Genomic DNA, 7,682 nt, shown 5'->3' with positions numbered 1-7,682 from the left:
AATTCTAAGGATTTTAAGAGTTGTATGCCAGGAAATGGGAAAGAAGACCAAATACACATTTCACAATATCACATTGTTGAAGAGTGAGGGGACTTAATTGAAGGTCTGCATCCTCCCAGTGAGAAACACACACACTGGCACCCTTCCCCATGAGGCTGTCAACAGGACTGTAACAGCAGCTGTTCTACTCCCTGGTGTTTACTCAAGAGAAATGAAAGCACATGTCCATGCAAAGACTTGTACACAAATGTTCACAGAAGGCTTTATTTGCAATAGCCAAAAACTAGAAACAACCCAAATACTCATCAATAGGTAAATGGATAAACAAACAGTGGTATATGCATGCAATGGAATACTGTACAACAATAAAAGTGAACAAACTACTAATACACAGAATGACATAGAGGAGTCTCAAGATCATTATGACGACTTTTAAAAGCCAGAGGAAAGAAAGTACCCACCATGTGATTCCCTGTATACAAAATTCTAGAAAACACAAACAAATCTATAGTAAGAGAAAGCAGATTGGTGGTTGCCTGTAGGAGGAGGGGTCATGGGAATGGACGAGATGGAGGGATTTCAGAGAGGCATGAGAAAATTTGTGGGAATGATGGAGATCTTCATTACTGTGATTGTGGTGATGGTGATTTGATGTCAAAACATCAAATTTTACACATTAAATATGTGTAGTTTATTGTATGTCAATTACCCTTTAATAAAGCTGTAAAACTCCCCCACAGACAGGTGGTCATCCTATCCCCAAATACTTCAGTGATGAGAAGCTCACTACCTTGTCCCATCTCTGGGCAGCTTTGACTTTGCATGTCCTGCTGCAGGTGGGGCCCTGTCCTCTTTTTGCCGGGGTGATTGTTTTGACCCACATGCACAATGACACCTTCACGCCAGTTCAGCAAAGCCCGCGGATCATATAGCATTAACACTACATGTGATGACTAACATGTTTTCTCAGCAGCCAGACCCAGGGTCAACAAAATTTCCTGGGAGCTGGATGTTGGTCTACCAGGCATAGAAGAGCGCCAACTGTGCTGGAGGATTTTATCCTACAGTTGGGATGATNACATCCTTCAAACCTCCCACCTTGCACATTAAACACCATTTACCCTAGGAGTTCTTTGGCTGACAAGCAGGTTTGCCACCACCACAGTTAGAAGAGAAGGGTTGCCCTTTACCTGGTTCTTGCTTCCACTTCTTTGGTTCTCAGAAACCATGTACGATCCTTCAGAATCTCAGATCATGGACACTGGAAATACCTTTGATCTTTTTATCTTTTCCATCAGTGATGGAGCTGAGATGCTCTGTGAGCAAGGGAACCAGTCCATGAATACAGTCCATGAACACGGGTGGGTTCATCCACTCAGTCAAGGTTCCCACTTACAGGAGGAGGTCCACCGCTGTTCCCAGGAGGGCCCATCTGGAGGGTGCTCTGACTGCACTTCACAGTTGCCATCAGTTCACCCTGGCCCAGCCTTTCTGTCTGTGCTGAGTAGAGCAGCCACTGGGGATCAGGTAGAGGTGGAGGGTGACTTCCTTAGGATGGAAGTGATGGTGGAACAGCACAGTGGGGGTGATGGGAATGAGAAGCACAGGGCAGCATGGATCATTCTCAACAATGGTGGAGAACTGGGTGTCTCCCGGGATCATTGTGTTGGGATGAATCCACCCTAGATGAATTTTTCTTTGTCTTTAAAGTGGGAAACTTGGAACAGGAAGATGTCCACACGACTCCTGTCAAAGAATTCCTCCAAGAGCCATGGATTTAATGCTTCCATTGCATCAGGCACTCTTCTGGGGTGGTGATGAGCTCAGTGCCTTTCCCAAAGGAATCACTCCCCAGGGGGAGAAGGGTTTGCTGGGACTAAGGCCTAAAGAGGCTGCAGGCAATAATTGCCTCACTGATGGGATAACTACAGAGTTAAACTTTAAGCCATGCACATACTCTGGTGTAACCCTGAGTCCTGGAGCAGTTTGCTGGGACTAAGGCCTAAAGAGGCTGCAGGCAATAATTGCCTCACTGATGGGATAACTATAGAGTTAAACTTTAAGCCATGCACATACTCTGGTGTAACCCTGAGTCCTGGAGCAAGGAAAGGAAGAGGGTCCTATGGAACTTGTAGTCACCTGTGTTGTGGTGGGCTCTCTGATTGTGGGGGCTCATTGAGTACTACTGGCAAGTTAGACTCAGGCAGGTAGGAACCTGGAGAGGAAGAGCAGAAGTAGAGAAATGGCTAGATAGGAGCATGATACTGCCAGAAAGAATTGGAGAGGAAGAAACTGGTAGTATATGGACGCTGGGCTATTACTCAGGAGTCCTGCTCTGTCCCTGGTTTCCTAGCAACTGCCGTGGAGCAGGTGGTTGCTAAGCAATGTGAGGCCATCCAGACAGTTGAGTAAGGACATAAGTCTGCGTGGGCACTGATCAGAACATCACAGGGTATTGTTAATCCTGCAAGCAGCCTCTGGGTTTATTACTTAGATTTTCTCACCTATTAATTGCTTTTGTTGCACAAAAAATAATATAATGATGATGCACAAGGTCTGAAAAAATGAGAAAGAAGTCACCCCATGATCACACCATCCAAACAATGTGACAATAACCATCTTTACTCTTTCCAGTCTCTCTCTGTAGGAATACATTTTTATCTTGTTACCATCCTAGCACATGTGGTTTTAAATATTGCTTTTTTGATTTAGATCATCACAAGAATCTCTTAAGCTACTTAAGAGTTTTCAAGATAATTCTCTCAGAGGACTGCGTGACTCCCCAGGGCCAGGAAGGGAGGGTAGGGAGGCTTGGAGCTGGCGGTGGCTCCTGCTTGCCAGGTGCCTCCACATAGCCTCGACAGGTTCTTGGCTGCCTTCTTCCCACCCCCCACCCCCAGAGCCCCAGGCTCCATCCTGCCTCCCCTTTCTTAGCAACCACCCTGCTCAGCAACCACCACTACCCCCACCCCCAATGGGGGGACTGGGCGTGGCATAGGGAGGACTGGGGTTGGGCACGAGCTCCCCAAAGCATCTCAGGGCAGGGCATGGAGGCAGCTGTCCCTGCCTTGGACTAGAAGTGCCATAACAGGTTCAGCAGATAACTATGCCTTTCACCCAACCCAATCCAGGCACTTCCTTATAAAGAGGTTAAAATACACTTGGAGGTCTCCCATCTACTGTGGGTTTGGGTGGTGGGCCTGTGGAAAGGGGAGATTCCGGGCTTGACTTCCCCAGCCCCAGCCAGGGCATGGCACATAGATCCAGACGGTGGCAGGAGTTGGAATTCAGCAGCCAGTTTCAAAGCAGTCATGGTTTCCGGCTGCAAACAGCTGCAGCCCTGATAGCAGGGATTCCTGGAATGTCCTCCCCTCCCACACAGCCTTTTGCCCACGCACACACACAGTATCACTACCACCACCAAGGCTTGTTTCCTCAGGTGGCCATAAGCACTTCGAGCTAAAGTGGCCTTTGTGCATTTTGCCTCCTGCTCTGTATACATGTTCTAAAGGGAACAAGTCTGTCTGGCTGCAGGGCAAGGCCCAGGATGTGGCCTGGGGAAGGTCTTTGCAGGTGGGCAGGCCTGGGGTGGGCAGCTAGAGGAGTGGAGTTTGGCAGGTACAGCTCTTACCGTTTGGTCAGAGAGATCTGGGATAGAACCCCAGTACTGTCAGTACTAGTGGCAGATCCTGGACAAGTTCCTTCACCTCTCAGCCTTGGTTTCATCGTCGGAACACTGGAAAAAATACAGGTGCTGAACTTACGGGGTCGTGAAAATTAAGTGAAACCATCTCTGCAGAAGTGTTGAGCACAGTTCCTAGCACACTGTCTGTTCTCAGTAATTGATTGCTGCTACTGTGGTTTATTATCATCATCATCATCATCATCTCTGTGTGTCCTAAGATTCTTCTAGGGGGCATCACCAGCATGGTGAATTGACCACTGTCCAGATCTGGCGTTGGCCTGGCAGACTTGGATCCCTGATTTGTGTTCACTCATATGGTGTATCCTTCTTCCACAGGCAGATGCCCCTAAATGGATGAAGGAGGCCTACCAACGTACAGCCTGGGAGGAAGCAGAAATCCTCCCAGAAGAGGCCACTCTATCACCTATGAGAGGGGGGTGAGCTTTGGGTAAGTCCCAGAGGCAGGAGCTAAAGGCAGCCTTTGTCCATTCAGGGCCTTTTGGTGGATTCTGGCCCTAGGCCCTGGACTCAGGAGATTTTTTTTTCCTGGAATACTCTGGTGCCAAATTGGAGTGAAATTTCAGGTTGGGATCTTCTGGTGTCTGTCATTTCAGGGATGTCAGGGGCCCTGAGGTCCCTGGCCTGGGGCAGAGCTAGTTCTGTCCTTGCTGGGCACAGCCAGAGCTCATGCCAAGGTGAGCTCACACTCTCCCATTACCTGGGCTGGGACCAGAGTTGTTTTACACTATGTACATTTTGGTACAGATGGATTAGGTGGAAAATAACAAGGTGGCCTAGGAACACTGTGTCTCTGTTGTCTGAACTCCAAATTCAGCCTCACACCATCTTAATATGCAATGGGCCCCTGCAGTAGCTAAAGCATTTTTAACACCTTCACTCTTTACTTACCCCCAGCCCCTTCTCAGCAAGCCTCGCCTGGCCCTGCTCCAAAACCATCTCCTGCTCCTGAGCTTTCCCCCACTGCTGACCCCCATCCACACCCCATGGGCAGGTGGTGTGGCTTTCTCAATGCCACAGCCTCAGATACAGCCCCGTACCACCCTACACATCCATGCTCTGCTACATTCCTTCTGATCTGCAACTTGAAAAATTCCTTGACCCTTGGTCTTGAGGCTGGGTGGGGAAACTGAGCCTCCATATACTGATTTATGCACAGAGGGGGCTTCAGTATTTCTAACAGCAGAAGAGCTTCAAAGCAATACACCTTGTAGAAAGGAGGTAGAGGGGACTTGAAACTATTGGCATCACATAACATTTTAAATAAAACTGAGAAAACATCCATTGTCCATATCAAAAAGTAGGGGACTGGTGGAGGTTATGGGAAAGTTAAACTACACCCCCCCCAATTTCCCCTTGGACTCACCACTATATCTACAGGGAAGAGAGAATGTTTGTTGGTAATAATAGCTCATGTCTGTAAAGAACTGTACAGTTTAAGAGCATTTCCACATACATTGTCTAAGCATTTCCCAAATTTCAGGCATTCCTAATCTGGCTTGATTAATTTTTGCCATCTGTGGGCCATCTGCGCAGTTTAATTGTTTAATTTTTTTCCTTTCAGCAGCCATTACTGTTTTTTCTTTAAATAAAATTTAACTCACTGAGAAATGTTTAGACTGTCCTAAGCAGTAATATCTATGAAATTTTGAATTTGGTATGCTGGTTCTATATTTTTTCTAAAACAAAGCAAAATACAGAGTCTTTTTTTTTTTTTTTCTTAATTTTGCTCATGTGCCACCTAAAATCATTTCATTTACCCGCAGGGCGTATGATACCACTTTTAGGAAAACATTGAGTTATTTTATTGTTATTATAGTCTGGTTAGCTGTACATTTTTATTTTTTATTTTTATTTATTTTTTTGGCAGCTGGCTAGTACAAGGATAGCTTTACATTCTTAAGCCCATTTCACAGAGGAGAAAACCAAGACCTATGCAGGCAAAGTGATTTTCCAAATATCATATAGACAGAAAGTGTCAGAAGTATGACTGGAGATCCTACTTTGTGTTTCCAAGTCTGAATCATATTCTTACTTCCTGAAAGAATATTCTATTTCATTTTTTGGGTGTTCTGGGTTTTTTTGTTGTTTTTTGTTTTGTTTGTTTGTTTGTCTTGGGTTTGTTTTGTTGTTGTTGTTGCTGTTGTTGTTGTTTGACAGCTGGCCAGTACAGGGATCAAATCCTGGACCGTGGTGTTGTCAACACCATGCTCTAATCAACTAAGCTAATTGGCCAGCCCAGAATATTCTATTTCAACCTCTTCTGTTCATGTCTTAGCCTTTCAAGATATACCTCCCACCTCCATGACCACCAAACCCCAAGGTCTGGCAAAGGTCTCTGATAACTGGATTGCTAAACTGAACAGCATTTCCTTGGTTCAGATCTTCTTTAACCTTTCTGCTGAATTTGACCTTCACTCCTGGGAATTCTTTACCCCAAGACTGGGCTCTTCTATCTTCTCATCTGCCTCTTTCATTCTGCCCATTCCTTAGAGGTTGGTGATCCTCAGAGTGCTCAGTGAAGCTCTTCTTCCTTCCCTTCATCCTGTGCAATCTTATCTATGCCTGTGGTTTCACCCATTCCATGCCAAGAATTTCCAAATCTAGATTGCTAGCTAGGACCTTGCACCTGAGGATGCTGATGGCAAAGGGACACTAACTCCCATGTGTTCCGTCCATGTTCTAGCATGTGTCAGTAGTTCACTCCTTTTTATTGGTGAATAGTATTCAATTGCATAAATAAAACACATTTTGATTATCCATTCACCACTTGATAGACATTTGGATGGTTCTCAGTTTTTGGCTATTACCAGCAATGCTGCTATGGACATTCACATACTAATCTCTATGTGAACATGTTTTTATTTCTCTTGAGTAGAAACCCATGAATGGAATTGCTGGGTCTTAGGGTAAGTGTACATTTAACTTTTTATGAAACTGCCAAGCTGTCTTCCAAAGTAGCTGCACCATTTTACTTTCCCAACAGCAGAAATGAAGTTTCCACATTCTCCACATCCTAGCCAACTAGAAGCTCTTTTAGCTGGAGCTGCTGTGCTGTGAGAATGTGAGTCTGCTGCTGCCAACAGCCATTCATTCGCTGCATCATTCATGCATCAAACATTATCTGAGTACCTACCACTACCTGGTATGCTCTGGCCCTGCAAGAAGTCCTTGGCAACATGGTAAGATGGAAAGAGACAGAACCCTGGTAACATTGTTTCAGCATCCTGGTCCTGGTTCCCCCTGGGCCTGTTAGTTGCAGGAGGCGGTGAGGTCCCCGATGGCAGTTTGAGTTGGGTCTGCTGCAACAAGAAGTGCATGCCAGTGGACCCCTCCAACTCAGCAAGACCCCGATAAATCCAAGTGATTGTTCTCCCCCATTCCATGAGGAAACACCAACCAACGTTGGAACCTCGGGTGCAAGAGAGGTGCCAGAAGATGCTGGTGCCCAGCAGCCTGTGGCAGCACCAGTGGAAGCCAGAGAGGGCCTGGTGGATGCCAAGAGGAGTCTGAGTAGACAGTCCACAGTGGGGGAAGAAACAGGCTCTGTCAGGCGGGTCTTTGAAAGGATTTGTTCTTAATCATATGTGAGATGCCCAAAAGGCTGGAGTTCTGCATTTATGGGTGAAGAGCAAGAAAAGAAAACAGGAAGTACAGATACAGAATGCAGGTGTTGAGAGAGAGAGAGAAATGCACCAACTCTTTTTAACTGTGATGTCTCTAGACCTTGGGATTGTGGGGGGGCTTTATTTTGTGATTGTTTTTGCTTATACTGCTTTATCGGTTTCATGTTTTCTGCAAAGATTATGTTAGTTTTTCGATGTACTAAAATTAAATTTTTTAAAAAGATCCCACAATACACATTTCTTTTAAAAGGAGAAATAAAGCTCTGGGGATGCTCCGCACGCAGCTGGAAGACTGGCCTTTTGCATTTCAGCTTCCTGCGTGCCGAGCCCCCTTTTGGCGCCCTGGGGTCCCA

The sequence above is a fragment of the Galeopterus variegatus genome, unplaced genomic scaffold (assembly GCF_000696425.1).
Source record: "Galeopterus variegatus unplaced genomic scaffold, G_variegatus-3.0.2 Scaffold923, whole genome shotgun sequence".
NCBI classification, from domain to species: domain Eukaryota; kingdom Metazoa; phylum Chordata; class Mammalia; order Dermoptera; family Cynocephalidae; genus Galeopterus; species Galeopterus variegatus.
Note: the sequence above shows the minus strand (reverse complement) of the source record.